The sequence below is a fragment of the Mesoplodon densirostris genome, chromosome 10 (genome assembly GCF_025265405.1).
Source record: "Mesoplodon densirostris isolate mMesDen1 chromosome 10, mMesDen1 primary haplotype, whole genome shotgun sequence".
NCBI lineage: Eukaryota > Metazoa > Chordata > Mammalia > Artiodactyla > Ziphiidae > Mesoplodon > Mesoplodon densirostris.
In genome coordinates, this window is record NC_082670.1 from 80,694,326 (window position 1) to 80,708,289 (window position 13,964).

At 36.5% G+C, this 13,964-nt stretch overlaps 1 protein-coding gene across 14 annotated transcripts in view; it reads right to left on the reverse strand.

Annotated features, from left to right (window-relative positions):
• FHIT (fragile histidine triad diadenosine triphosphatase) overlaps positions 1-13,964 on the reverse strand; it is a 1,490,046-nt gene that overhangs the window by 551,146 nt on the left and 924,936 nt on the right. The window lies entirely within an intron of this gene.

Genomic DNA, 13,964 nt, shown 5'->3' on the forward strand with positions numbered 1-13,964 from the left:
GGTGTGATTCTAGTCACTGTCAATAAACAAAGTGACAGTAAATAACCATTTCAAGGTAGCGATTTACATAACAATACTTCTTAAGTTCTAGGTTTGCTTATTTAATGTGAAAGCACTATTTCTGTTGGCAAGTACACAGGTGAGAGCTCAATCTTTACGAAGAACATGCTAAAAGATCTTTCTCAAATGTTTAAAATCACAAAAAGAGTAATGTTCTGAAACGTGTAGAGATATTAATAAAAGCATTTCATCTCTATAGAGCTTAAATATTAAAAAGCACTTATATAACCTTCATTAAAATAATTAACATTTCAAGACAACAATTTAAAGAACACACGACGACAAATTACATTTTGGCAGTATTGAGTGGTCCTTGAGTATTTCTTCTTCCTGGGGGTGCTTGAAAGTCTGTTTTCTCCACCTAGAATACTCTTTACCTCATTTTCTTGTATTCCTTCCTTTCTCCTGGTCATCCTACTCTGTTCATCTTTCCTCCTCTCACTAAAAGGCTTTCTTAACCTGGTACACTATTGTAGCTATACGCTTCTATAACATCAGATCACTCTCTTTCATACCACTTACAGAGCTCTGATACTAAAATTACGTATGTCATTGTTAGTTTACCATCTTTCTCCCTCACTAGATGATAAACTCCCCGAGTGAAGGCATTGGTTCTGTCCTGTTCACCACTATCCCCAGTTCCAAATCCCTAGCACTCAGAATATATACTGTCATCTACATATCAGTCACTCAATACATTTTTGAGGAAGGAATGGACTAAAAAATCTTTACCTGAATATTTGCCCCAAAATGTATCTTATATATGGGATCAGTGAAATAAATTTAACATTTATTATGTGAGTATATTCATTTAAATGTTATACTTCACTTTGCAGATTTGAGAATAGTAGTCATAAGCTATGTTTACAATGGGGGAATTTTATGGAAACAAAAATGCGTTTATAATAAAAATTTATCAGGGAGGAAGAAATTTTCTTCTATCCTTCTACATGCTTCTGGCTGGTCTAAGAATTAAATTGACATGAGACAGATTAACAGGAGAAATCAGTCAAATTTTAATAACATCTATACATGGGAGAGACCCAGAACTGAGTAAGTCACCAAAACGGCCCAAACTCACCTTAAATACCATCTTCAGCTAAAGACAAAAGAGGATGTTGAGGGTAGTGGTCTGAGATTTCAAAGGGGAGGAAGGCAATTCACATGGAGATGGAAAAGCAAATATTTTGCAAGCAAAGTTGTTAACAAATTCTGTTTACAAATATTGTAAACAAGTGTTTTCTGGGCCATGCAGAGACAATGGAACACAGAGTGGACTCTGATCTCTAGGCCCTACCAAGTTTCCCTCTCTACACCTAGTCCATATTCTTTGCAGGTGTCTCTGATGATAGCTCTATTCCGGGTACAGGCCTTCTATCTACAATTTTTTAGACAGTTAGAGGAAAGGTCAAAGTGTCTTCCTGAGTCTTTTGGGCCTTGATTGCTTTTAGCTCATAATAATCCACATGCCAGAGACATTTTGGGGTGGCAAATTTTGTTCTCCTACATATCCATAACAACAATAAAAGTTACAACAACAAATGTTTCCAAAATTAAAGCAGTAGCACAGTTATTTCAAACAATTTGAGAAGAGCGCAAATCTATTAAAATAAAGAGAATTGGAGTCCACTGGAATGAGTCTAGGCATTAGTCCACTCAGGTCCACTGAAGACAAATCTTTAAGAGAGAGCCATTAGAAGTGTGCATACACCAGGCCTGAGTGCCCAGACAGTAGGTGAGGCCCAGCCCAGCGAAAGTACTGAAGTCTTTAGTGAAAACACTCATGTCTGCAAATTTAGAATGAATGATTGCAACTGTAATAGGCTTTAAAAATGTTTTATTAGAAAGGCCTATAACTTTGCTTTGGGAAAAAAAATTCTATTTTAATTTGCATCTCCAAATAGAATTATGTTAGAATAACAAAAAAAATTTCCCTGCACTCATCTAATTTTAAGAAAAAATTAGAGTGGCAATAAAGGGAAAGCTCCTTTTCTTTCATTTAACGGGATAAAGATTTTGACTTTTACTTAAATCCTCCTCATGGCTACACTTTAAGAATTAAGTCATTTACTGTGACGACTAAAACCCACAATTTCTTGTCCCTTTGTGAAAATTCGGGCATATTTTTATCATTATACTCATTATTACTGACAACAAGCAAAAACAACTTAGCTAACTGCTCCGGAAAATACGTGCTCCTAGAACAAAGAACTATCAACTAACTAAAACAGCCAATTTAGCAGGGAGATCAGTTTATTTGTCAGAACTTACTGCAAGATCCTCATCTTTCTGTGGCACCAACACAAAATCATTTTGTCCTAAACTCTGCCCAACTCCAATCAGTTCCCCGACTTGAAACACCTGGCTTAAAATCACCCAGCTCAAACCCTAAAATGCATGAATGCAATTTTTTAAATTCCCTCTTTTGAGAAACTACTCGGATTCTGTCAAGCTTGTGTATCCCTTACTACATGAGGTCTAAAAGCAAAGCTCTGTTGCATCAACAAGCTTTTCTGGTGGTCTTGTGGAAAGCTGACAGCCAATATTTGTCTTAGGCCCCACTAAACAGAAACTTCTTTGAGTTCACAGATGGTGTCTTGGTCACTGTCATACACACCTGCGAGCAACATGCTTGCTGGCACATAGTATGTTACTAATTCATACTTAGGAAGGAAGGTTGAGTATGGTAATCTTGTTCTGTTAGATCACAGAGAGTCAAAGCGCATATAAAGGAAAGGTAGTTGCCAAATCTAAACTGACAAACCCTGTCCTCATGTTCTATCTCAGCATCAGTCTTAAAGCTGCCATACAAAAAGTCCTTGCAAACTGTGTTTTGAAATTAGACACCCATTTATGTTTGCACAAATTAAGTTAGTTCCTGCAAATTAAAGAACAATGATTACTGCTCTCCTTCTAGATGACCATCAGCATAGGTTTAAGCAATAGTTTGGAGAGATTTTTTAGTTTTTATACTCCAATGTTCTCTTAAAGCAATAGAAGCAGCTCAGGAGATGCATTCTAAAGCTTCTTTCTTGTTTTGTGAAAAGACCAGACATTCCTCATACATGAGAAAAAGAATAATAAAGGTACAAAAAACATCTTGTTCAGAACTCATCCATTTCTAAGAGTCTACAAGATGTAAAACTGGTGAGCAAACCTGCCTCAGTAAATACAGATGCTCCAACAGTGTTTATGGAGCAAGTGAATGAGATGAATCACAAATTTTTTTTAAAAACTCTTGTTTCAAAAGTACAACAGGTATAGCATGTAGAACTTTTATTTACTTTAAAAAATCTTAGGGTCATCAATCATCTGCTGAAGTCCTGGTAGAAGACATGAAATTAGTGAAAACCTAAGAAAATGTCAATTTATGTATTAGTAGGTTTGTATACATTTCTGGGTCAGGTTTCCTCTATCAATCACCTGCATGAAAATTTCTTGGATGGGCATAGGAAGAGGTTGGAGGCCATTACGCATCTTCCCAGCAACAGCAACGAAGGTGAATCAACTGAAAAATCAATGACTCTTCTTAGATCCATCAGCTAATTGAGGTTATAAGTCATAGCACCACTCCACAATCCAGAGAGACAAGTGAATACAAAGAACCACAGCCAAGATCAGCTTTCCTGAAGTGAAAGCAGAAAGAGCTAGTAACTGACAGAAACACATAAATGGTGATTTTAACAAATTACTGGAGGTTCAGTGTGAACTAGCTCAGTGTAACTAACACCTAGAGGCCCAGTCTTAGGGGAGACTGCATACTTTTGTGGGTTTTACCTTCAGGAACTCCACTATATTCCCATGGTCAAGATTGTACAAAAATCCCTTCAGGGGAGGGAAAAAGTAACTGTTTTGAAAATTTCCCAGATTGTTCTCTGTAACAAAGACCTGCCATCCTATTTTATCAGAACCATATCTGAACGTGGGGAAAAGAAATTAGCCAATCCTAGCCTCTTCTAGTTTTCCTGTTTCCCCACAGGAGATTAAAAAAATAAATAAATAAGTTATAAAATTGTTCCAGAGATCACAGCTCAGAGAATAATGTTCACTAGAAAATCTGAGATTTAATCATAACATTATAGAACAATAACCCTCTCAATACACCATCATCACATAAACAGGGCTTTAGTCCAACAATGGATTATAATTGAGAGATGGAGTTCTTAGGGAAACATAAAGGAAGCAGGGAAGAAGAAAAAATATTTAAGGCTACAACAAACATTAAACACAGCCCAGCTCCTAGGTAGATTAATATAAAACCTCACATTAAAAGCTTAATGATTTCAGTTCTTGTTACCTGAGACATCATTTCTAGCTTCCAACAAAAAATCACAGGGCCTGCTAAAAGCCAAGGAAAAAAACCACAGTCTGAAGAGGCAAAGTGAACATGAGAACTGGACTCAGATATGACAAAGGTTTTGGAATTATCAGGTAAGGAATTAAATTACAGTTAATATAAGACTATACTAGAAAAGTAGACAATGCATAAGAGCAGGTAAATGTAAGCAGATAGATGGAAACTCAAAGAATAACCAAAAGGAAATGCTAGCTATCAAAAACCATTGTAACAAAATAAAGGATGACTTTGGTGGGCTCATCAATGGACACACCATAGACATGGAATGAAACAGTAAGCTTGAGGACATGTCAACAGAAACATCCCCAAACTAAAATGCAAAAAGAAAAAAAAATACAACATTCAAGGACTGTGAGACAAATAAAAATGGTATAATGTGAAAGCTGAAAGGAGAAGAAGTAAAATGAAAAAGAGATACTTGACATAATGATTGCCAGGAATTTTTCAAAATTAATGACAGACATCATATCACAGATCCAGGAAACCCAGAAAACACAAGCGTGATAATTATCTAGAGGAAAAAAATTCCTTATCATAAAAGACTTGTCATATTTCTGGCCATAAATGATGTAAGCAAAGAGACAGTGGAATAAAATATTTGAAGTATTGAAAGGAAAACAAAACAAAAAACTTTCACCATTCACCAACCAGTCAATAATGTTTTAATAACTTTGTTTGGGGAGAGATGGCTATACCTATCATAATGATCATTTCATAATGTATGCAATGGCAAATTACTATGTAGTACCTCTGAAATTAACATAATATTGTATATCAACCATATTTTAATTAAAAAGCCATCAATTGAAAAAAAAGAATACAAGGGGGAATTAATTAATAAACTGCAATTAAGGAAAAAAAAGAAATACTGCTGGAATAAGTGGAAATCCATTTGCAAAAAAACAATAAAGGTGTAAACCTTTTACAAAAATTAAAATAGATCACGGAACTAAATGTAAAGTGTAAAACTGTAAAACTTCTGAAAGATAACATAGAAGAAAATAAAAACTTAGTTTGGTAATTTTTATGGCTATAACACCAAGAAAAGGTCTATAATTTGTTTAGCAACGAGTTTATAGATATAACACCAAAAGAATGACCCATCAAAGAAAAAACTTGTAAGTTGGACTTCATTAAAATTAAGAACTTCTGTTCTACAAAATACTGATAAAAGAATGAAAAGACAAGCAGGAGACTGGTAGAAGATATGCAATATGCAAAACACATACTCAATAAAGCACTTATATCTAAAATATATAAAGAACTCCTAAAACTCAACAGTAAGAAAGAACTCAATTAAAAATGGGCAAAATACCTAAAGAGACACTTCACCAAAGAAGACATATAGGTGGCAAATATGCATAGGAAAAGATGCTCAACATCATGTACTATTAGGGAAGTGCAAATTAAAACAATGAGATATCACTAGACAACTATTAGAATGGCTAAGATCAAAAAACCTGACACAACCAAATACTGGCAAGGAAGCACAGCAAAAGGAACTCCCACTCACTCTTGGTGCAAATGTAAAGTGGTTACAGAAACTTTGGAAGATGGGGAGTTTCTCATAAACCTCAATATAATCTTACCACAGAATCCAGTAATCCCACTCCTAGGTATCTACCCAACTAAAATGAAAACTTATGTCCACATAAAATCTACTCAGGAATGTTTACATCAACCTTATGCATAATTTCTCAAAACTGGAAGCAACCAAGATGTCCTTCAATAGGTGAATGTATAAACAAGCTTTGGCACATCCATACCATGGAATATTATGCTATAATAAAAAGAAATGAACTATCAATTCATGAAAAGGCATGAAGGAACCTTACATGCATATTCTTAAGTGAAAGAAGTCGGTCTGAAAAGGCTATATGATATGATTCCAACTATATGACTTTCTGGAAGAGACAAAACTACGGAGACAATGCAAAGAACAGAGGTTACCAGGCCTTCAGAGGAAAGGAGAAAGGGATGAATAGATGAAGTACAGAGAATTTTTAGGGCAGTAAAACTGTTCTGGATGATACTGTATTGGTTGGATACATGACAAAATGCATTTGTTAAAAGTCACAGAACTGTACAATGCAAAGGGTAAACTTTAGTGCAACCTACAGATATTAGATAATAATAATGTGTCAATAGTGGTTCATTAATTATAACAAAAGTACCACACTAATTAGGATGTTAATAAGAGAAAATGCATACGTACAGAGGGTGGGGGTTAGAGAAACTCTGTACTATTTTTTCAATTTTTTCTGTAAGTCTAAAACTGTTCTAAGCTATTAAATCTATTATTATTATTACTATTATTTTTAAAGAAAGCACACCTAAAAGAAGTTATCTGGGACGCTCTTTGGGAGTGGGATCCAGAAACCAGAAACCTCTGTTGCAAGCAGCTAGGAAGAGCCTTAAGGTTGTTAAAATTTCAGTCCATGGCTTTAGCCATACAGAGGTCCAAGGTAGATACAATAGTCAATTTGAAATAGGTTTAGTTCCAAGAATAGGACTTGAATTTGAAAAATAGAGGGTAGTTGGCTGGCTGTTTAGAGGTAACAGATGGCAGAGCCAAATTTCCTCAGGGTCAAGCCATTCTTAATGAAGAAAGACTTTAAGTGGGCACTGCTGTAGGTTCTTCAGTAACAAACAAAGGTTTAGATTGGATGGATTTCATAAGCAAGTCAAAGTTCCCTTCACTGGAGACATGGAAAGAATTTATTTATGACAGTGAGTAACACTAAAAATGTGCGTGTGTATACACATGCATGTGTGTTTGTAGTATCAGGAGATGCTCAGCTTTGGTCCTTCAACTTATGCAGTCCCAATATTTTTAATTGAGATACATACACAAATAAATACATATACATGTATGTATATGTATATACATGGGTATCTAAATAAAATTCACATACCATAAAACTTACCCTTTTAAAGTAAAAAATTCAAAGTTTTTAGTATGTTCACAAAGTCACACATCCATTACCACTATCTAACTCCAAAATCCAACTTTTGTTTTTAACACATGCCTCGAATTCAGAGTACACAAATGAAACAGTCAGCTAGAGGTATGGCCAGGAAGAATCCTTGATATTTTCAAACGTTTATTTATTCTGCCTATTAGTAATCTACATCATTTCAGTATTTAGGAAGGTTTTCTTTCTCTCCAACAATCATGTAGGCTGATACTTATTAAGGTTTCCACACAGAAGATAGTCATTCTGACCTGGGAAAAAATTAAGTGTGAAAATGTACACATTTGGACTAAATAATGAAAAAGAGGTTGAAAGAAAGTGCATAGGAAGAGGCAAAAAAGGAAACTATGGGCCAAAGGTATACAATAGGGAATATAAAAAAGTTTCTGGGGCACTGCAGAAAGACAATGTATTCTAGTGATTACCTTTATTAGACTCTACTGGATCAGGAGCCAATTCATTAAACATTAATGGCAGGGGAATGCCATCCATATATTATAAATAGCCATTAAGTTGAGATAGCTCTGCACAGGGTCAGTATGAATTAATAAAAAAACTTAAGCTGGCATTTCAGAATCATAAAAGGGTAGATTTAGTAGAAAATGTTCAGTAGGAATAAGGAAGAACAGTATATATTACACTATTTGTCTGAAGAACAAACTAGAGATGAGAATAAATTTATCATAAACCTAAAAATGTCCTTCATGACGAAACACTTATTCCTTGAAAATGGGTGTCAATTACATTTAATAATCTTAGCACTCCATATGTGACATTGGCAAGTGGTAAATGCAAAGACAAATGAGAAGTAGATATTCAGGTAAAAATTAGACAAAATGTTAATGAAACCAGAATAACATCACTGAATACAGGTCCAAGAATATGTAAAAGCAGCAGAACTGAGATTATTAAAAGATAAGGTCTAGGGCTTCCCTGGTGGCGCAGTGGTTGAGAGTCTGCCTGCTGATGCAGGGGACGCGGGTTCGTGCCCTGGTCCGGGAAGATCCCACGTGCCGCAGAGTGGCTGGGCCCGTGAGCCATGGCCGCTGAGCCTGCACATCCAGAGCCTGTGCTCCGCAACAGGAGAGGCCACAACAGTGAGAGGCCCGTGTACAGCAAAAAAAAAAAAAAAAAAAAAAAAAAAAAAAGATAAGGTCTAATTTCAAATTTCTCTCCTGGGTTAATTCTGGAATCTATCCCACTTGATAGTATTTATAAGGCAGGTCATCTACAAAGTAACCATAATTTTGTTAGTTTTACCATCAGTTTTCACTGGTTAGAAAGTGAAATCATGTTATAAAAAATTATGGTATTGATGGACACTTAAATAGATCACGACATTTGTATAACTTATTTTTCTTACCGTCTTTGCTAATTTACACCCACTTTTTCAGAATAATTTGAAGAAAGAATTAAAAGATTCATGTAAGATTCTTTTGATATCTTAGTGTTTCTTGGATAATAACACAGGGACTTTTGTAAGAATATCACTGTGGCAGCTATTTCAACACAAAAATTAATATGGCCCCTGTTAAAAATTATCATAAACTTGGAAACAAGACAAGGATAGTGCTGGTAGTGGTATGTGGCATGTTCTTTCAGTATCAAACTAGCATATCATTTAAGAAACACACTTAAGGATTTAATTGTCTAGGAGAACAGATGTGTACCTGATTTTGCTATGTACTTTTTGATTATTGTACAGCTACTGTGAAGTAAAAAGTTAACTTGTAAATTTTTGCCTACTACAAAAACTATTGCAAAGGTTACAGTTTTACTGCCCTGTAGGTTATTAACCAGTCTTATATCTAACTTAGCAGTCCCATTAAAATATTTCCTGTGTCCCACCTACCTCCATTCCCTCTTTTGTTAAATTGTTTAGAACCACTCATGTACCCAGTTCATCAAAATGCTTCTGAAATTACATTGGTTTCCTCACTGAAGACTTATTAAAAGTTGGTACATATGTGTTCTCTATGTGTATTATAGTCATATTTTTAACTCTGAAAATAATACTTGGTCCTCCATCAAGCACCTGTGTAAAAAAATTTAAAACTAAGCCAACACCTCTCTCATGAACCTGTACAAAGCAAGGCTTAAATGAATTGCCTTGTGACAGTCAAGCTGGAGGAAAACTGACCTCAGGTAACAGCAATATTTATTGACAAGGCAAAAGCCTTAGCTTAATTTAAGGGCTTCCACTGAAAATATAATTTCAGACACGAGGAGTATAAAATGCAACAACGTGAACAAACTCCATTCTGTTTTTGCCAGTATTATGAGAGGTAAGTCAACTCCAGTAAGGTATCATTAACAATGCCAAAAATGTTTATACCCTATGAGTTATCATTGCAGAGGTCTGCCATCTCACTCTTTCTAGGAGCATATCTTTGAGTCGCAGTACACAGTGAGAGAGGTTTATACTTAATGCAAGGTATATTTATAAATTATGGCATTTTCATGGTGACTGAGATGGCTTTTTAATGTGTCAGCTTGGCTAGGCTGAACTATAATCCCCAGTTATGCAATCAAACAATAATCTAGATGTTGCTGGGAAGGGACTTTGCACATGCAATTAAAGTATCTAATCAGTTGAGTTTAATTTAGGACATTATCTTGGGTGGGCCTGACCTAACCAATTATAAGTTTTTAAAACAGGGCTTTGGATGTCACATATTTGATGTTGGCTTCCAGCTGAGACCTTGGCTGGGGTTGTCAGCCAGCACACTTATACCCCATGGCTAGCCTCTCTACACGGTTAGGGTTCCCTCACAACATGGTGCTTGGATTCCAAGGGAAAGCATACCAAGAGGGGGGAGGGGGGATGGAGGGACTAGGAATGAGGAGAGACGGGGAGAGGGGTAGGTAAAGGGAGAGGGAGAAAAAGAGAGCGAGAGAGAGAGAGAGAGAGAGAGAAACAAGCAAGGGAATGGGAACAAGCACCAACTAGGTACATCCTATTAACAGGCAGTCACAAAGTTCCACCTAGGTGCAAGAAAAGGAGAAACAGACCTTACATCTAAATTAGACATAGAGAGATTCTAGTAAAAGATATAGAACTGGAAATATAGTTGTGACCATTTTTAGAAAACATAATATGCCACAATGCTCTTTGGCTATTTTTCTGTGAGATTACTGATCATTTTCATAATGACTCCTAGAAGCTTTGAATAAATTAGGGAAATTAACTTTATGAATGACATGAATTATGAGTAATTTTCTGTCTAACAAAAATATTTTTGTTTTTATTTTTATGTATCTTTCTCTTTTCTAAGTCCCTGTGTAGGATGCAGATTTTATTGAATAGAATTGAATTTTTAAACGAAGTACTTATAAAGGACACGTTCAATATTAGTGCATATCAATATGCTAAGTAATTTACTGTAATTCTCATAGTGCCCAATCTTTCCCTCAAATAAACTGATATTTGCAAGTTTAAATGCATTTTGGTTTGAGTCTTACTTCTAACTAGCAGGCTAATCTACTATAGAAACAATAATAAAAATGTTATTTAAAAATCAGATGGAAGAGCAACAGGGAAAGTCAGTGTTGGGTATTTAAATGATGTTTTTATATCAACAGGCTTAGAACACTTCAAAGGTATCATTTCATTTCGTTTTCTTTCATTTTAATGTCACCAAAAGGTCAAGGGATTATCTAGAGATCAATTTACCATCCAGTGCACATTGCTTCCCCTGAGTTTGGGAATATAAATTCAAATGTACGATGGTTTTTATCCAAGTTCTTCCAAAAAAATTTCAAGGTTCAAATATTTTTCTATCTATACCAGCAGAAAAGGCACTACTTCAAATAAACCCTGTTCAAATTAGCCTGGTGACTATCCTTTTATCTTTTAATACTTTTGTATCAGCAGGATAGGAGGTAACTCAAATCAGGAGAAGCAGGTTCTACTTTTGCCTCTAACACAGAAAAGTCATGTTCCTTTAGCAAGTCCCTTTAACATTAAACTCATTCAAGTCATCTATAAAATGGGACATGTCACCTCCTTGCACTCCTGGCAAGGTGACTGTGAGGATCAAGTGACATTTCACTTACTTCCTGTCACAGTAGGCTGGTAAAAATATACATACATGATTGTTACTGGGATTGATTGCAATTGCTTAATAAATTTTACCTGGTTTTGTTGTTGTTGTTCCTGTTACACTGCTTGATTTCCTTTAAGAATTTAAGGGGATTAACTGAGGAAATAGATGATCCACCACTTCATCAATTGTCAAGTACTGTGTACCTACCGTGTATGACAGGAAGAGGAGGAGAAGGGATACAGTGTACCTGATTATCTCAGAAACACTGCTGTCCTGCCAATGTAAGGAAAATAGATACTCCATCAACAACAGCTGGACTGCCATCCAGCCTCAGTCATTTACTAGTTATCCAACCTTGGGAAAGTTACATAAGCCCTGGATGTCAGTTATCTATTGCCATTTAACAAACTGTCCCCCAAACCCAGGGGCTTAAAACAATCATAAACAATTATCATCTCACATAGTTTCTGTGGGTCAGGAATTTTGGAAATAGCTTAACTCAGTGGTTATAGCTCAGGGTCTCTTGGGAGGTAGGAGTCAAAACGTATACCAGGTCTTGAATCATCTGTAGGCTCAACTGGGGCTGGAAGATCTGCTTCAAAGATGGTGCACTTACAAGGCTGAGAAGCTGGTGCTGGCTGCTGGAAGGAGACCTTATTCCTTGCTAGGTAGACCTCTTCATGTGGCTGCTTAATTGTTCTCACAATAAAGCAACTAGCTTCCCCCAAGGTGAGTAGTCTTTTTGTGACCTAGCCTCAGAAGTCACACACTGTTGCTTCCACTGCATTCTATTGGTCAGAGAGATCAACCTGACACAATGTAGGAAGCGACTTCACTAAACGGTGAGTACAAAAAGGTGACGATCACTGGAGGGCATCTTGGAGGCTGGTTACACCAGCTAAGTCTGATCCAACATCGGTAAAATGCCGATGATAATGACATGTACCTCACAGGGTTGGTGGAAAGATTAAAGGACACCATCCATTCAAAGTGCCTATTATCCAATTATGTAACAACCTAAATGGGAAAAGAATTTGTAAAAGACTATATACATGTGTATGTATAAATGAACCACTTTGCTGTACACCTGAAACTAACACAACATTGTTAATCACCTGTACTGTAATATAAAATAAAAAGTTAAAAAAAGGGCCTCCCTGGTGGCGCAAGTGGTTGAGAGTCCGCCTGCCGATGCAGGGGATACGGGTTCGTGCCCCGGTCTGGGAGGATCCCATATGCCGCGGAGCGGCTGGGCCCGTGAGCCATGGCCGCTGAGCCTGCGCGTCCGGAGCCTGCGCGTCCGGAGCCTGTGCTCCGCAACGGGGGAGGCCACAACAGTGAGAGGCCCGCATACCGCAAAAAAAAAAAAAAAAAAAAGTTAAAAAAGAAAAGTGCCTCTTCTCCAGCACTTGCTCATTGAATGTCAGGTCTCCTTATTCATTCTACATGCCTTCTAGGGTCTAGCACAATGTGTATGTGTATGTGTGTATATGTGTGTGTGTGTGTGTGTGTGTACCTGGACCCCTTTGGCCACTTGATGAAGCCTATGCACTGCTTCTAAGAATTATATTTTTTTAAATAAAAAAGTACAGAGAATTACAGAGAACACAAATTATACTGAAATATAACAGAATATTTTAAAACATATTTGTAATATAGCAATATGTGCTTCTTTATTAAGACCCCAAACAATGAAACCCAATAGCAAGTTGAATGACTACTCTATTTTCAAAGGAATGATAAGCCAAATAAAATTCTGAGATATTTGCAATAACCATAATATGATTAAACAATTTTTTTTTTTTTTTTTTTTTTTGCGGTATGCGGGCCTCTCACTGTCGTGGCCTCTCCCGTTGCGGAGCACAGGCTCCGGACACGCAGGCTCAGCAGCCATGGCTCACGGACCCAGCTGCTCCGCGGCATGTGGGATCCTCCCGGACCGGAGCACGAACCCGTATCCCCTGCATCGGCAGGCGGACTCTCAACCACTGCGCCACCAGGGAAGCCCTAAACAATATTTTTGATTTCCATTGGTGACAAAGTCACAAGTACTACCAATATTACTGTGGTCTTATGCCTATATTCACACTTGAAAGAAATGCTAAATTCCAGTTAGAGTTAAGTGTAAATAAAGATCTAATTTCTTTTCTCCCCATTCAAGTTCTCAGATCTCATGAACACTATCCATGGACTTAATGGGGGTCACTGGACCCTCGACCAAACTTCTAGCTACCCTTATACTTTAAAAGAGAGGAGAGGAAATAAGAAAATATAGTTCTAATTTTAATACTAATATTTAATAAGGTAAAATAATTTTGTTTCTCCTAAACTTCCTACTGCACACAGGAATTTATCATGTCCTCCATGGCATTCCCATTTCAAAATGATCACCATTTGAATTGGACATATACCTATATAATGCTTTCATTTAAATGGATTTTAATGAAGCTTTAGGCCTAGATAAGTGGATTTACAGAAGCGGTACATTAAAAGGCCATTTTAAGTTTTGGACCAAAAGGACCTCCA